A 15,051-nucleotide genomic window follows, 5' to 3' on the forward strand; every position below is an offset into this window, starting at 1 on the left:
TTTTCCCTCCTCTCTGACACGCACCTGCACTTTTTAAAACACCTTGAACTATATTTTATAGACACCCATGAAAAAAAAAATATTTAACTTTGTTACCTAATTTTTTTTTCGAAATATTTCTTTAATAAAAAAATAATAATTAGACATAAATATTTATTAAACTAGAAATTGAGTAACTTGGGGTAATTGACTTTCGTTGTTTGAGGAGTGTCTCTCTCCTGTGAATGATGAAAATGCGCAAAAGTTCACGCGATTAGATCGAACGTATAAAAAGAGTTTATATTATCATAATCGTGAATTATCCCGCATAATTGCATGATAACATCACTTGCTCCAATGATTTTTAATCAGCGCAATATACTGGGAATGTTTTGACAAAACATAAATTATTTAAACACAAAAAAAGCAAAGATAGGAATCAACTTTATATATAGTGAAATCGCTTCCTTTTATACCAATTTTCAAAATTTTCTCAACTTTCTAAATCTAGAATTGAAAATTTAATTTGAACTGTTAGTCATTTTTTAATAATTAATTATTTTTTTAGTAATTACAATTACTAATTGTTGCTATTATTTTTTACTGTTATAAATATGAATAAAATTACTATATATGAAATAAAAAGGAACTTTTATCAAGACGAAAAAAAAATAAATCTCGTTAAGTCAATATTGAGAGCAAAAAAATATCCTTTCCTGCAGTAGCGGAACGGGATAACCTTTTTATATAAAGTCTTTATCGATGACATTGTTAAATCTGGAATGATGGTTCATAGTTCACGTATACCGTGAATGATTAGAGTTCTACAAACGTGGGAACGAATTGCGGTACTTGAAGAATCGAAAAAAAAATAAAAAAAAAATAAAAGGCATTGAATTATGGATTCAGTGAATGGATTTATGCGAATTTCGTATAACAATAATCGCTCGAGTGAATCGACGAGTTCCACTCCTCGACCAATCAACTAATTACTAATTAGGGTACCTAATAATATTACAGGATGATTGTTCAACATAGCGGACTACACGCATCGACGCTCATTATTCAGATGAACGACGATAAACTCGAAAGTCAGAATGAGGAATCAATGGCGCCTTCTGATTACTCATAAAATGAAATTAGAATTTTGCAATATAAATAATAAAATAAGACAATTTGCAGTGGAAGGAAATATTTTTTTCGAAAAAATGCAGAATTAATTAATATTGTGCAACAAAATTGTTTTCTTAATCACTGTCATCTATTTCCCAATATATGTTTATAAATAATGTATTCGGCAATTTGTTTCTTGTAAAAATTCAATTTTACATGTCCCAAATGAAAATCACAGCGATAATTAAACATTTCAATTGCAAAATATAAATAGTTCAATCAACAGCGGGTGGTCTATACAAAAAAGAGAGAGAGAAAAAAAAACCCTTTACATTACTTGTACATACACAATTGCCAATCCATAATAATTGAGTGGCAATTATTGCGTCAAGGACTTTGCTAATTTTTCCCTTCCAAAAAGAAAAAAAAAAGGTAATATATATTATCTCGATAAATATGGTATATTTCGATAAAAGCTAAAATAGTTTACGATCTTTAAAATGGACAATTAGACATCGTAACAACGTCACTTTAAAACATGTTTAACATACACACACTTATGGGTGTAATAATTCCAAAAAATTTTTTTAAATCAAAATTTACCTTCCGTAAAACTTGGGAAACTGCTTTTATGATCAAAATGTAATTTCTACTTTAAATGTGGTGTATAAACTCATAAAAACGTAAGAGAGAAAAAAATAAATAAATACACTCATTAGGACTTTCAAACTTCATTTCTAATCTTTTAAAATATTTTTATTTTCATTTTGTCATGTAATTGTATTTTTATAAAACATTTTTTTTTTTTTTGCCTCATCTCGCGAGAATTGAAGATGCAAAGCGATTAAAACCCGATAGAAATAACCGATTTACAGACTCATAAATTAATTTAATTCTATGGCATATTCGTCTTGAAAACATTTACACGGAATCTTATAACATCGCGAGATATAACTTAAATTCATTTATATACACGTATATTTATAAAAAACAAAAATATATATACGCTGACATGGGAAATAAATTTTCATCTTCTATATAGGGAACTAAAACTATCCTTTTCCTATTCTTGAACTGGTGTTTTCTATTCTAACGATAATAGCCCCAAAGAATATTTCCCAACCGTTAAAACCGTTTAGTCACTGTTTTATGAGGGAACGAGCATAATGTAACGAAGTCTTGTTTGCGCAATTACTTGTCCTCGACATTTGCACATATATATATATATATATATATACTCTAAAGAAATTAGTATCATCATTTTAATGAAAACTAAATTTTTTCATACATCATTTGACGAATCAAAAGCGCGACTCAAATTGATATAAAAAAATATGACATTTGGGTTAAATCCATTATATTCTAAATTGTTCAGGGATATATCTATTTAGAATATATGTGAAAAGCAGGAAGTGGAAAAAAACAGTTCTATTAAAAAAAATTAACTATCATGTTCAATTTTTGTTAATAAAAAAATAATAATAGAAAATTTTTCTTCCGGTTTTAATTTTTTATTTAATTTTCTTTTTTTCAAAAAAATTTTAGTTTCTAATGAAATTAAAAATTGTTTTTTTTTCCTTGGATATTATAAAGATAGTGCGTTATTATGCTCCAATTGTCTTAAAATACTATCAGAATAACCGTAAATCATATATAAAAGATTTTCAATTAGAGAGACTAATACATCTAATTTAGAGTTTTCTACATAATTTCAAGAGTAGAAAAAAAGAAATAATTTTCTTTTACAAATTATGACTACCGTTTTAAAATTTAGTTTTATCGAATTACTTTTTGAACTTAACAAAAATTTCAAATGATGTCATTTATTTTTGAACAATATTCAAAAATAAATTATCAGCTTATAATATGGATTAGAATTTTCCTAAATGAAGTAAAGTTGTCGCAATATGAATATTATGCTAAAGGGGGCAAAAATATCAGCATTGGGCCAACAACTTTACATGAAATATAAATTATAGAATCGATGCAGTCATACAGGCGGGACTCTGTTCTAAGCAGGTATACAAAACAAAGATAAATAGCTATAGGTTAGGTATAGTTTCTCTGTCTCTCTCTCTCTCTCTCCCTCTCACTTATAAATATCGCTTGGAGGCTGGACCAGACATCGTTCTATCTATTTATCTAGTTGATTTATCTAGACATAATCTATAAACTCTATAATGCTCCTTTTATACGCAGAGATCCACGCTCTAATTTCTTATCACATATATAGCCTCAAGATTTGTTATGGATTTTTCTTTCTTTTGTTTTTTGTGTATAGAAAACTCCTACAACCATCAATAAAAGTATAATAAACACAATGAATTAAAAACGAACAAAACTAATTCAGGTTGAAATCAATCAAAATCGTTTCTTTTTTTTTTTTTGATAAATAATTAATACTGCAAAATTATAATTGCTTTATGCAGAGAAATCCTAACAATCAACGCTGCTATGGTAACACAAACTATGGTACTGTTACTAACTGTGGTACGGTTGCTATGGTAACATTAACTATGGTACTGTTGCTATGTTATCAGTACCTATGGTAACAGTAATTTTAGTACCGTTGCTATGGTATCTGTATCAATGGTAACAGTAACTTTAGTAACAGTAACTATGGTACCATTACTATGGTAACAGTAACTATGGTACCGTTGCTATGGTAGCAGTAACTATGGTAACTTTACTATGGTCATACTGACTGTTGCTATGGTAACAGTGACTATGGTACCGTTTCTATGGTAGCAGTGACTTTAGTAACAGTAACTATGGTACCGATTCTATGGTGGCAGTAACTATGGTACCAGTTACTATGGCAATAGTTACTATGGCAACAGTTACTATGGCAATAGTTACGATGGCAACAGTTACTATGGTACCAATTACTATTATACCTGTTACTGTGGTACCTGTTACTATGGTACCAGTTACTATGGTAACAGTTACTATGATACCTGTTACTATGGTACCAGTTTCTATGGTAACAGTTACTATGATACCTGTTACTATGGTACCAGTTACTATGGCAAAAGTTACTATGGCAGAAGTTACTATGGTACCAGTTTCAATGGTAGCAGTGACTTTAGTAACAGTAACTATGGTAACAGTAACTATGGTACCGATTCTATGGTGGCAGTAACTATGGTACCGTTTCTATGGTCATACTAACTGTTGCTATGGTAACAGTGACTATGGTACCGTTTCTATGGTAGCAGTGACTTTCGTAACAGTAACTATGGTGGCAGTAACTATGGTACCGTTTCTATGGTCATACTAACTGTTGCTATGGTATCAGTAACTTTAATAACAGTAACAATGGTAGCAGTGAATATAGTACCGTTGCTATGATAGTAGTAACTTCAGTAACAGTAACTATGGTACCGTTTTTATGGTCATACTGACTGTTGCTATGGTAACAACAACTATGGTACCGTTTCTGTGGTAGCAGTAACTATGATATCGTTGCTATGGTAACAGTAACTATGGTACCGTTGCTATGGTAACAGTAACTATGGTACCGTTGCTATGGTAACAGTAACAATGGTAACAGTTGCAGTTACTAGAACAACAGTCCAACCTAAAAATTCAACAAAATAAATATTTCCTCTAGAAATTAAACAGAAAACTTTGAAATAATTTTTATTGAAAAAAAGAGGGAGCTATTGCGCTCAAAAGAAAGTAGCAAAGAATATCCTTTCGTCAAGGACATGTGAGATGTATTCGATTACATCCTCTCGCACAGAGAGAGAGAGAGAGAGAGAGAGAGAGAGAGAGAGAGAGAGAGAGAGAGAGAGAGAGAGAGAGAGAGAGAGAGAGAGAGAGAGAGAGGAATTGCACCTCCTTAAGAATGAATATACCAGCAACGACCTTAAACGACCATGGGCACTGCTAATGGTACAAGAGTAGACGTTCGCCAATGTCGATTATTATTGCCAAGATTCACCGTGCAAAAAAAGGTGGGTGGAAGGGGAGGAGGATTTTACATTGTATTCACGTCGAATTCACGTATCGCTTGAATCTACAATGTTGGCTTGGTCAATAGTAGCCTGGAAGCGCGCTCTCCTTCTATATTGCCTAGAAGATCGTGCCGATGCCTAAGATTATGGACCGATAGTCGATTTTCCGCTCTTGAAACGCGCAATTTCAATGGCCATTGCCTGCCAACGGGATTATTAATGCGAAATGGGTTAGCCGGCTTCCACAACACGAAGGACATCCGGTTTGCATATATATATATATATATATATATATACACAGATTTAACATCCTTGAGGGCGTTTTACAAACATTATACAGCCAATAAGGGCGCATCGCACATTTATTTATATATAGTGACAGACGGTTTGCCGCCTTAAGAATTCCTTCGACTAAACAATTTCATGTCATTCATTTATACCTTGTTCAATATTACAGTGAAAAAAAAAGAATTTAAAATCGATTTCTGTCGCAGTAAATAGAGAAAATTTTATTTTATATCGATTTTTTAAACGTGACATTATCTAAAAGTTAATAATTAAATGATTGAAAACAATTGCTGAATAATTTTTTATTGTTCCTTGTAATTATATAATGAAGGAAAAATATTAGTTAAAAAAAAATCGTTAATGATATTTAATGACCGTCACTTAAAAAACAGAAGAAAATTGGTAAATAATTTCACGCTCCTCACCTGCTCATAGCAATAATTAAAATTTTTACAAAAACTCATTCGATGATTTTATCAATTCAACATTTTCTTTCATGAAATTTAAAATACAAAAAAAATAATCCGACAGATATATGTTTGTGAGGTCATTTATATACATATATATGATTATAAATATAACGGATTGATATTCGTCTTAACACACATTTTTCCCCAATGGTGCGAGATTGACATTAAAAGCAATTTATCTCTTTCACTCACTTTTTATCGGCTTAAAAAAATGCACAATGCAAGACTCCTTCCACGAATTTTTGCATGCATCGATCTCGCACTTGGGGGACTTATAACCCACAAGGATCGTCGTCGTATACGTCGACCGCAATATTATTTCTTGGTAACGGTTTTTTTTTTCTTTTTTTTTTTTTATTGCATTCTCGCACTCGCATATGCTCGATATTTATTGGTCCATATGCAGGGGTATCCGCGCCACTTTCGTATATATATATATATATATTGCATCATACTTTCGAAAATCTTTTCCTTCTTTTATTCACGATGACACCTCCCTATTAGTGTGCAATTCTTATCAAGTCACTCGATCGAGCCTGATTTGTGCGTTGAAAAAAAAAATTGATAAAAGAATTATGGGCATTATCTACATCTCTCGTTCATATATATATATATATAAAAGTTAAATCTTTCAATATTTTCAATTTCGAAAATTTTTTAAATCAATATAATAATTTCAAGAAAAAGTTAAAGAATTTAGAGAAAATAAAAGTCTAATTAATTATTTCAAAAAATAAATTATAAAAATTTATAGAGGAAATAAGGATTTATAATTAATAAGCCTATAAATAATATTCACTTTCTGCTGTAATTTTATATATATATATATATGAAAACTTGCAAACGAAGATTAAAAAGCAAAAGTCTGATGACAAAAATGAGATGTGCCGTGTGATAATAACCCAGAAGTCGTAATTTTTTATTTTACTTTCGTTTCAAGGCCATTACAAACACGAACGTCCCTCCTCTCTTTCTTGATGCATATACCCATTTGCAATTTTCCCTCAAATGATGATAGAGTACGCATAATTTCTTTGTCTTTTTTTTTTCTTTTCTTATTTTTTTTTTCTCTCTTTCTATATATGTGAAATGCGGAAAGTGTTTTACCTTCTCAAACGCGCAGTTTGTCTTTTATAGACAACACCAAAACAAGTTCTCGAGAGAAGAACTTCCGCTCTAGTTAGTTTCCGGTTAAAAGACCCGTTTCATGAGTAAATAGATATAAATTATATTTTCAAATATATAATAGGGAAATTGTTTAACGAGCATTTATATCGGATTATTATTGATTTATTACTACAATGATCATTAAATTATTTTTCTTATACATATGTCCAATCTATTTATCAATCAATATAAATTTGTTCCACCCCCTATTTATATATGTAAATTATAGGCAATTGGTAAATAATTGTAATGGGATAAATGTATAAATAAAATTGTTTTAAGAAACAATAAAAAATGAAAATTCGTGAGAGTCAATGATTTTAAATGGAGCGTGAATAATTTTTCAAATACTCCGGCAATTAACCAAATACAATGATCGTTTAACTAGATAATCAAAATAGTGAACAGTTTCTAATAATTTGTCATGTTTTTAAAATACGATAATTTTTTACAGGTTCTATTGTGCGAAATTATCAAACTGAAAAGTTGATTACCATCATTAAAAGATAAAACTAAATGGACAAATTATCATAACTATTTTAAAACAAATAATAATAATACAGAAATATTAAAATAATCATTAAGAAAGCAATAAATAATAATTATTATCAGTTTTAAAGTATATACTAAAATAATTATTATAAATAATAAAATATAATAATTATTAAAAGAATAAAATAACTATTATGGAAACAATAAATGTAAATAAACTTAGAGAAATATAATAACTATTATTAAAATAATAGATTAAAATATATTTGTTGGAAAATTAAAGGATCGTAATGTTGAAGTTATTATTCAATTACGTATGGTATTTAAAGGAAATAAAAAAAAAAAAAAGATAAATTTATTGAGGAAAGAGGGAGAGATTATATATCCATAAAAGTACTGATTGATACAATTAGAAAGGAGTTTGACAGTGAATGAACGGAAATAGTGATACGTGTCTAAATGCATTTGAGAAATATCTTTTTCGCTATATGAGAGTCGTGACCCTAAGTTTAAAACCACTGTAATCGATGTAACGGCCAGTAATAGTATTTTAATAAGCGTTACCATTGGTTTCTCAGGATTTCAAATGCTTCTGGAACCTGCTCATCCATAAGTAATATCTTTGCGCAGGTACATGCTGCACCTGCGGTTTAAACGTTTTACCCCCAACAAAAATTTTTCACATCCGGAAAGAAAAAAAAAAAAGTTTTTCACAACTTGAAAGAGACCACTATTACTATGTTCATTGTAAACGAAATTTTTTGAAAGAAATGCCGACGATAGATATTCTCTTCTTTATCCCTTCAAGGATCTAAAAGGCCCACACGTACTAAAATTTTTTCCGCATGACAAAGACATACAATATTTTTTTCTCAAATACAATATAGAAAAGCAGGATATCGAATCGTTTTAAGCATTTTGACAACTGTATTTAAGTGACAAATATAAACTGCTTATTGTACCCTATGTTTTGATATCCTTTTCAAGCTCTCAACGATAATCTATATATATATACCTCAGAACATATGAAGATAAATACAAAAGAGAAGCCAAATAACTAGGTAATTTTTAATTAATAAATTCATTGAAAATGAATTTGAAAAAATTTGTTAGAAATAAACTAATTGAATATACACTGTAAAAAAAGGTACTAAAACAGTACCGATTTTAGGTATCAAAATAGAACCAAATAACAATTTAGTACCTAAAGTTGGTATTAAATTAATACCTTTTGTTTTACAGTGTAATTTCAAACTAATTAATAAAATGCTCTTTTTTTAAAAAAATATGTTTTGAATTTTTAGAAATGATTCATGGAATAATCACAAAAAACTGTTGGGGTAAATTGAGACAAGGTCGATTTTAGAAGAATGACGAAACCAAAATCAACACAATGTGCAAATATAATCATCTAACCGCACCAAAAATGACGATAAGATATACAAGAACCAAGAGTAAGAAAAAAAAAACGTTAACGACAGATACGATAACAATCAGTGTTAATTGATGTTTGTATTTCAAAGTGCGAGGAAAAGATTTATGTTCCGAAGATACAAAGCCAAATAACCTGGAATTAGATAAATTTAAAAAAAAGTTGATATATAACAAACAATAAATAAATACAGCAAATAGAACAAAGGATTTTTGAAACAGTAAACAAAACACTTGTCAAAATTTTAAAAATAGTGCTAAATAATTATAATTTATTTAAATATGGCAGTTAATTTTTTATGTTAAGAGGGGGTAAGGGTAAATGTGAATATTTCAAACCACAAAAATGAGCCAATATAAATTCCGTGGTTATGGTATTGCCAGACAAAATAGAAAGAAGATGGAAATAATGACGATTTGTTCGTGAAGCATGACTAATTAGTTAATGTATATATATATATATATATATATGGTAGCAAAATATCGTCTCTGCAATTATTGTAGACCTGCTCATTTGCTTTACTAATTCATATACATTTGAGAGTGGCCAATTACCAACCGGTGGTAAATTTATAAGACTAGTTCAAAGATATTATTGATATTTCATAACAATAATTATCTCTCTCGTAGTGTGTGCGGAGATAGTGCGCGCGAGTAAACTAATTACTAACTCCTTCTCCTTCATTAAGAATTTTCCCAATTATTATTCTAATTTAACCTTTTTTTTCTAGAACTAGTCGTATGTATCAGAAAAAAAAATAAAAAGATTGAGTAAACATTATAAAAAGTTAGAAAATTTTTTTGCTATATATGCGCAAAATTCTTTGTTTTTGAATTGAATTGGTGATTAATCTATTATTATTATTATAATTTAGAATTATAATAATCGAATAGAAACAAAAACAGAGGAAACACAGAAAATTAAAAGGCATTAAAATAAGCTGCAACGCTTATTTTTTTTATCCAATTTTGCTTATTTTAATCCATTTTGGTATTAAAATAAGCAAAATTGGATTAAAATAATAAGCGTTGCAGCTTATTTTAATGCCTTTTAATTTTCTGTGAATATAATAAAAAAAAAAATCGGACAAGTGCGAGTTACACTCGCACTGAAATCGAGGGTTCCGTACTCGAAGCGAACTTATTTGGTATAAAAACAAATGTTTAAAAAATATGTGTTGTATGACAACTAATATAAGTGATACGAAGAGGAACAATTTTGTAAAATTTAAGAAAATTGTTCCTCTTCGTATCACTTATATTAGTTGTCATACAACACATATTTTTTAAACATTTGTTTTTATACCAAATAAGTTCGCTTCGAGTACGGAACCCTCGATTTCAGTGCGAGTGTAACTCGCACTTGTCCGATTTTATTTTTTAAAAAATATTTTACTAAAAAAATATAAGAAACATAATTTTATTTCAACTCGCAATATTTTTATTGTATTTACATTTTAAAAATATATTGAATATTAAATTTTATCTTTCTAAGTCAAAAAGAGATAAAACTTAAGATATTGATATAAGGCTAGTAGCTGCTTGTCAAGGAAAAATCGAAAGTTATCTAAAAAATAAAATTTGTTTATTAATTCCAGAAAAATCAACTCCAATCATCCTCGCTATATTTTTTTTGTAATCTACACGTCAAAATACGTCAAAATATATAAATTTGAATCACTGTAGAAAAACTTTTTTCGTTTTTTGCGGAAAAATACATTTTTTTCTGAAATTTATCATTTTTCTTCAAAAATTTGATAAAAATTGATTATCAACTCCAATCGCGCTTACATTTTTTCCCTGTATTTTTCACGCAAAAATTGAGTTTTACAGCAAGTATGAACAGTCTGGATTGAATATTGTGTGCGCTAGGGAGAATAAATCATTTTTTTCGAAATTTTTGATTTTTCCTTGACAACGCTATGTAAATTAATCCGAATCAAGTTCGCTATAATTTTCCTGTAATTTTCACGTAGAAATACGTAAGTGTGTCAAATTTGAGCTCTTTATGTCAAAAGATGTGGCCGCTAGGGGGGGGTACATACTCATTTTTAGGTATTTTTCGTAAAAATTCATGGTTTTTCCTTGACAACGCTATGATAATCAACTCCAATCATGCTCGCTATATTTTTTTTGTAATCTACACGTAAAAATACGTTAAAATATATAAATTTAATTTCCTTTAAATAAAATTTTGTTCGTTTTTGGTGGAAAAATACATTTTTTTCCTAAAATTGTCATTTTTTCTTGAAAAACTTGATAAAAAGTTAATCATCAACTCTAATCGTGACCGCTTTTTTTCCCCTGTATTTTTCCCGTAAAAATACATTTGTATACTAAATATGATCTGTCTGGGTTGAATATTGTGTGCGCTAGGGAGAATAAATTATTTTTTTCGAAATTTTTGATTTTTCCTTGACAACGCTATGTAAATTGATCCGAATCAAGTTCGCTATAATTTTCCTGTAATTTTCACGTAAAAATACGTAAGTGTGTCAAATTTGAGCTCTTTATGTCAAAAGATGTGGCCGCTAGGGGGGGGGTACATAGTCATTTTTAGGCATTTTTCGTAAAAATTCATGGTTTTTCCTTGACAACGCTATGTTAATCAATTCCAATCAAGTTCGCTATAATTTTCCTGTAATCTACACGCGAAAATACATATGTGTACTAATTTTCAGCCCTCCAGATAAATTTATGTGGCCGCTAGGGGGGGGGTACACGATTTCAAAAAAACCGATATTAATAGGGTTCCGAACCGAGTACGGAACCCTAAAAATTAAATAAAAAATGTATAATAACAAAAATAATAGGGTCAAACCATTATATTTCAACTAAAGTGGTCGCTGACTAATTTTTAAAAATTATAATACTTTGCAGGAATGATTTTGAAGTTATCAAGATCACGAAATGAAAAGAATTTTATTAAAAATTTAAATATTTATTGTAAAATATGAATTTAAAGTATATGAGGTGCTAAAAACTGTCAATTTTTTAGCCATTAGAAAATATGCAAAAAAACATAGAATTTACCATAAAAATAAAAAAAAATTATTGGAATTTACTAAGAATGAATAAATTTATCATTATCAATTGATATAATTATTTAAAGATGTGAAGTAATATATAAAATATGATTTCCAAGTGCACCTGTCAAATAACCTAATTTTGCGATTTTTATTCATTAATTATAAAAAATAGAAAACATTAAATTAAATAAAAACTTACCAAATATGAAGTTCTTGCCATAAACTTTTAGAATTTCTTTGCACTTTTCTTCTTTTCTATTCATAAGTATGAAAAATTTAAAAAATAAAATAGCTACTTTGTCTATTTTCACTATTTTTGAAAGTCAATAACTTTCTTGGAGAAAAATGAAAAAATATGGGGTTCCGAAAATTATTTAAATACACACTACATATACATTCACTGAAAATTTCGCATTGGTCCCGAAGCTATTTTCGAAGATAAAGTAGATTAAAAATTTCGTATTTTTTAGGCTATATTGACATGGGTTTTAAAGGTATTAAATCAATGTGAAGTTTGTCGTCACCAGTGAACCACCTTCACATTGATTTAAAATCCATGTCCATATAGCCTAAAAAATACGAAATTTTTAATTTACTTCATCTTCGAAAATAGCTTCGGGACCAATGCGAAATTTTCAGTGAATGTATATGTAGTGTGTATTTAAATAATTTTCGGAACCCCATATTTTTTCATTTTTCTCCAAGAAAGTTATTGACTTTCAAAAATAGTGAAAATAGACAAAGTAGCTATTTTATTTTTTAAATTTTTCATACTTATGAATAGAAAAGAAGAAAAGTGCAAAGAAATTCTAAAAGTTTATGGCAAGAACTTCATATTTGGTAAGTTTTTATTTAATTTAATGTTTTCTATTTTTTATAATTAATGAATAAAAATCGCAAAATTAGGTTATTTGACAGGTGCACTTGGAAATCATATTTTATATATTACTTCACATCTTTAAATAATTATATCAATTGATAATGATAAATTTATTCATTCTTAGTAAATTCCAATAATTTTTTTTTATTTTTATGGTAAATTCTATGTTTTTTTGCATATTTTCTAATGGCTAAAAAATTGACAGTTTTTAGCACCTCATATACTTTAAATTCATATTTTACAATAAATATTTAAATTTTTAATAAAATTCTTTTCATTTCGTGATCTTCATAACTTCAAAATCATTCCTGCAAAGTATTATAATTTTTAAAAATTAGTCAGCGACCACTTTAGTTGAAATATAATGGTTTGACCCAATAGTAAAAATTTGACTCGGAGTGATCGATAACAGAAAAAATTAAAAGGCTTTAAAATAAGCTGCAACGCTTATTATTTTAATCCAATTTTGCTTATTTTAATCCATTTTGGTATTAAAATAATCAAAATTGGATTAAAATAATAACCGTTGCAGCTTATTTTAATACCTTATAATTTTCTGTGAAACTAAAAATTCGGATTAGGTATTTATAAGTATAATTTTGGACTAAATTTTTAACTAATGAAATGAAAACGAAGAAATTGAAATACATATTTTGATGAAAAATATCCAATTCGAGAAAAAAATTTTTAAATCTTATACAAGTAATTATAAAGAATTGAACTATTTAAATATTTTAAAAACATTCTGCGATAATTATACTATTATTTTTATAGGTAGAAAATAGAAAATGCGCACTTATGGGTGAGGTTCAAGACAATGAACTTGACAGAAAATGGAACATCTCTTGCTCTTTAAAGAATGTGAGAAATCCTTTAGATAGATGATTGCGCATTGTATATAATTTTCAATTAAAATTCATCACTTTATCGAGAATAATTCAAGATCTATTCTTTCAAAACTATAATCATTGTTTAATATATAATTGTATTAAAACCCATGGGAAGTATTACTTTTGCGGAACATATTAAATTAAATTGTAATTATTTTATATATCAGAATCTAATTTATCCATTATATATAAAAAATTGCTAAGACAATTTATTGAAATATAATAATAATAGAATTTATGTGAAAATAAAAAATATCAATCCTCCAAGGATTAAATTATATCTACAACCCTTGATTTCTATTTTTTCAAAAATAGGATCATATTACATTCCTTTTGGAATTTTTTTTTTCTCTCTCTCTCAATTTGCGACATTAAAGTCAAATTAATCCTCATCTTTACAGAAAAGCCCATCATCCATTACTTCAGTTACGTTACTTTAAATATTCGATGCGAAATAAGATTATCTAAAGGTCATTTGATAATGCTTCTAAGTATGACCATTCTCAATAATATTTCAAAGACTTTGTATCAAAACGCGTATAATCGGATTGAAAGCATGGAGAGCTGAGGAATATATTTTTTTTTTCTCGTTTTAAATCATAAAAAAAAGTGTCTGAAGAGGATGGAAATGAACGTAAAGATGAGTCAGAACTTGGGATATCATCACAATTCTCAGTAGCGAGAGCGACGTAACAAATTTCTTGTGAGATTATACTACTTTCTTTGGCATCGGGAGGTATACGATATATATCCAATGAAAAATTGTCTATTGAATTACAGCGCGTTTTAAATGCGGTTTAACTCGATCCAACCATCGCTGAATCGGATTCACGGGAGCGTGGATACCGGAGATCCGCTAAAGATCATTATCTTGGATTATAAAATGCAAAGAGAAGGACGATTCATTAAGATGCAGGTTTCAGACGCCGTCTTTCCTTTATTTCTTAGATCTCTTTCTTTCTCTCTCTTTCTCTCTATATCTAAACTGAAAAGAGAACTATATAAGCTTCAAGCTTGCACTCACTCTAAGTAAGCGTTAAATCGCAACGGGGCATAAATGTCTCGTATATTATGCACGATTTCGAAAAATCCAACGGTAATCACGATCTGATATTTTTGTGAGAAGCGGAAGTCGTGCAACGAGACTTGTGCCATTACGCAGAATTTGCACATATCGTACATATATGTATAGTGTACAGAAAAGTGCGCACTCGTTTCTTTTTCCAATTGTTAAAAAAAATTTTCTTTACCGTCAGCTGCTTGAGGCGTGAGAAACGAACGACCGCCTTAAGGAATCCGCACACCTTTGGAAAACCTAACCTCTCTTTTTCCAGCTCATCCGCACACGATCAC

The 15,051-nt window shown here is 28.8% G+C and overlaps 1 protein-coding gene across 2 annotated transcripts in view; it reads right to left on the reverse strand.

Annotated features, from left to right (window-relative positions):
* Positions 1-15,051, reverse strand: part of LOC127290673 (protein Shroom) — a 240,866-nt gene that overhangs the window by 174,715 nt on the left and 51,100 nt on the right. The window lies entirely within an intron of this gene.

The sequence above is a fragment of the Leptopilina boulardi genome, unplaced genomic scaffold (assembly GCF_019393585.1).
Source record: "Leptopilina boulardi isolate dan_hultmark-lab unplaced genomic scaffold, ZJU_Lbou_2.1 LbouV2_123, whole genome shotgun sequence".
Lineage (NCBI taxonomy): Eukaryota > Metazoa > Arthropoda > Insecta > Hymenoptera > Figitidae > Leptopilina > Leptopilina boulardi.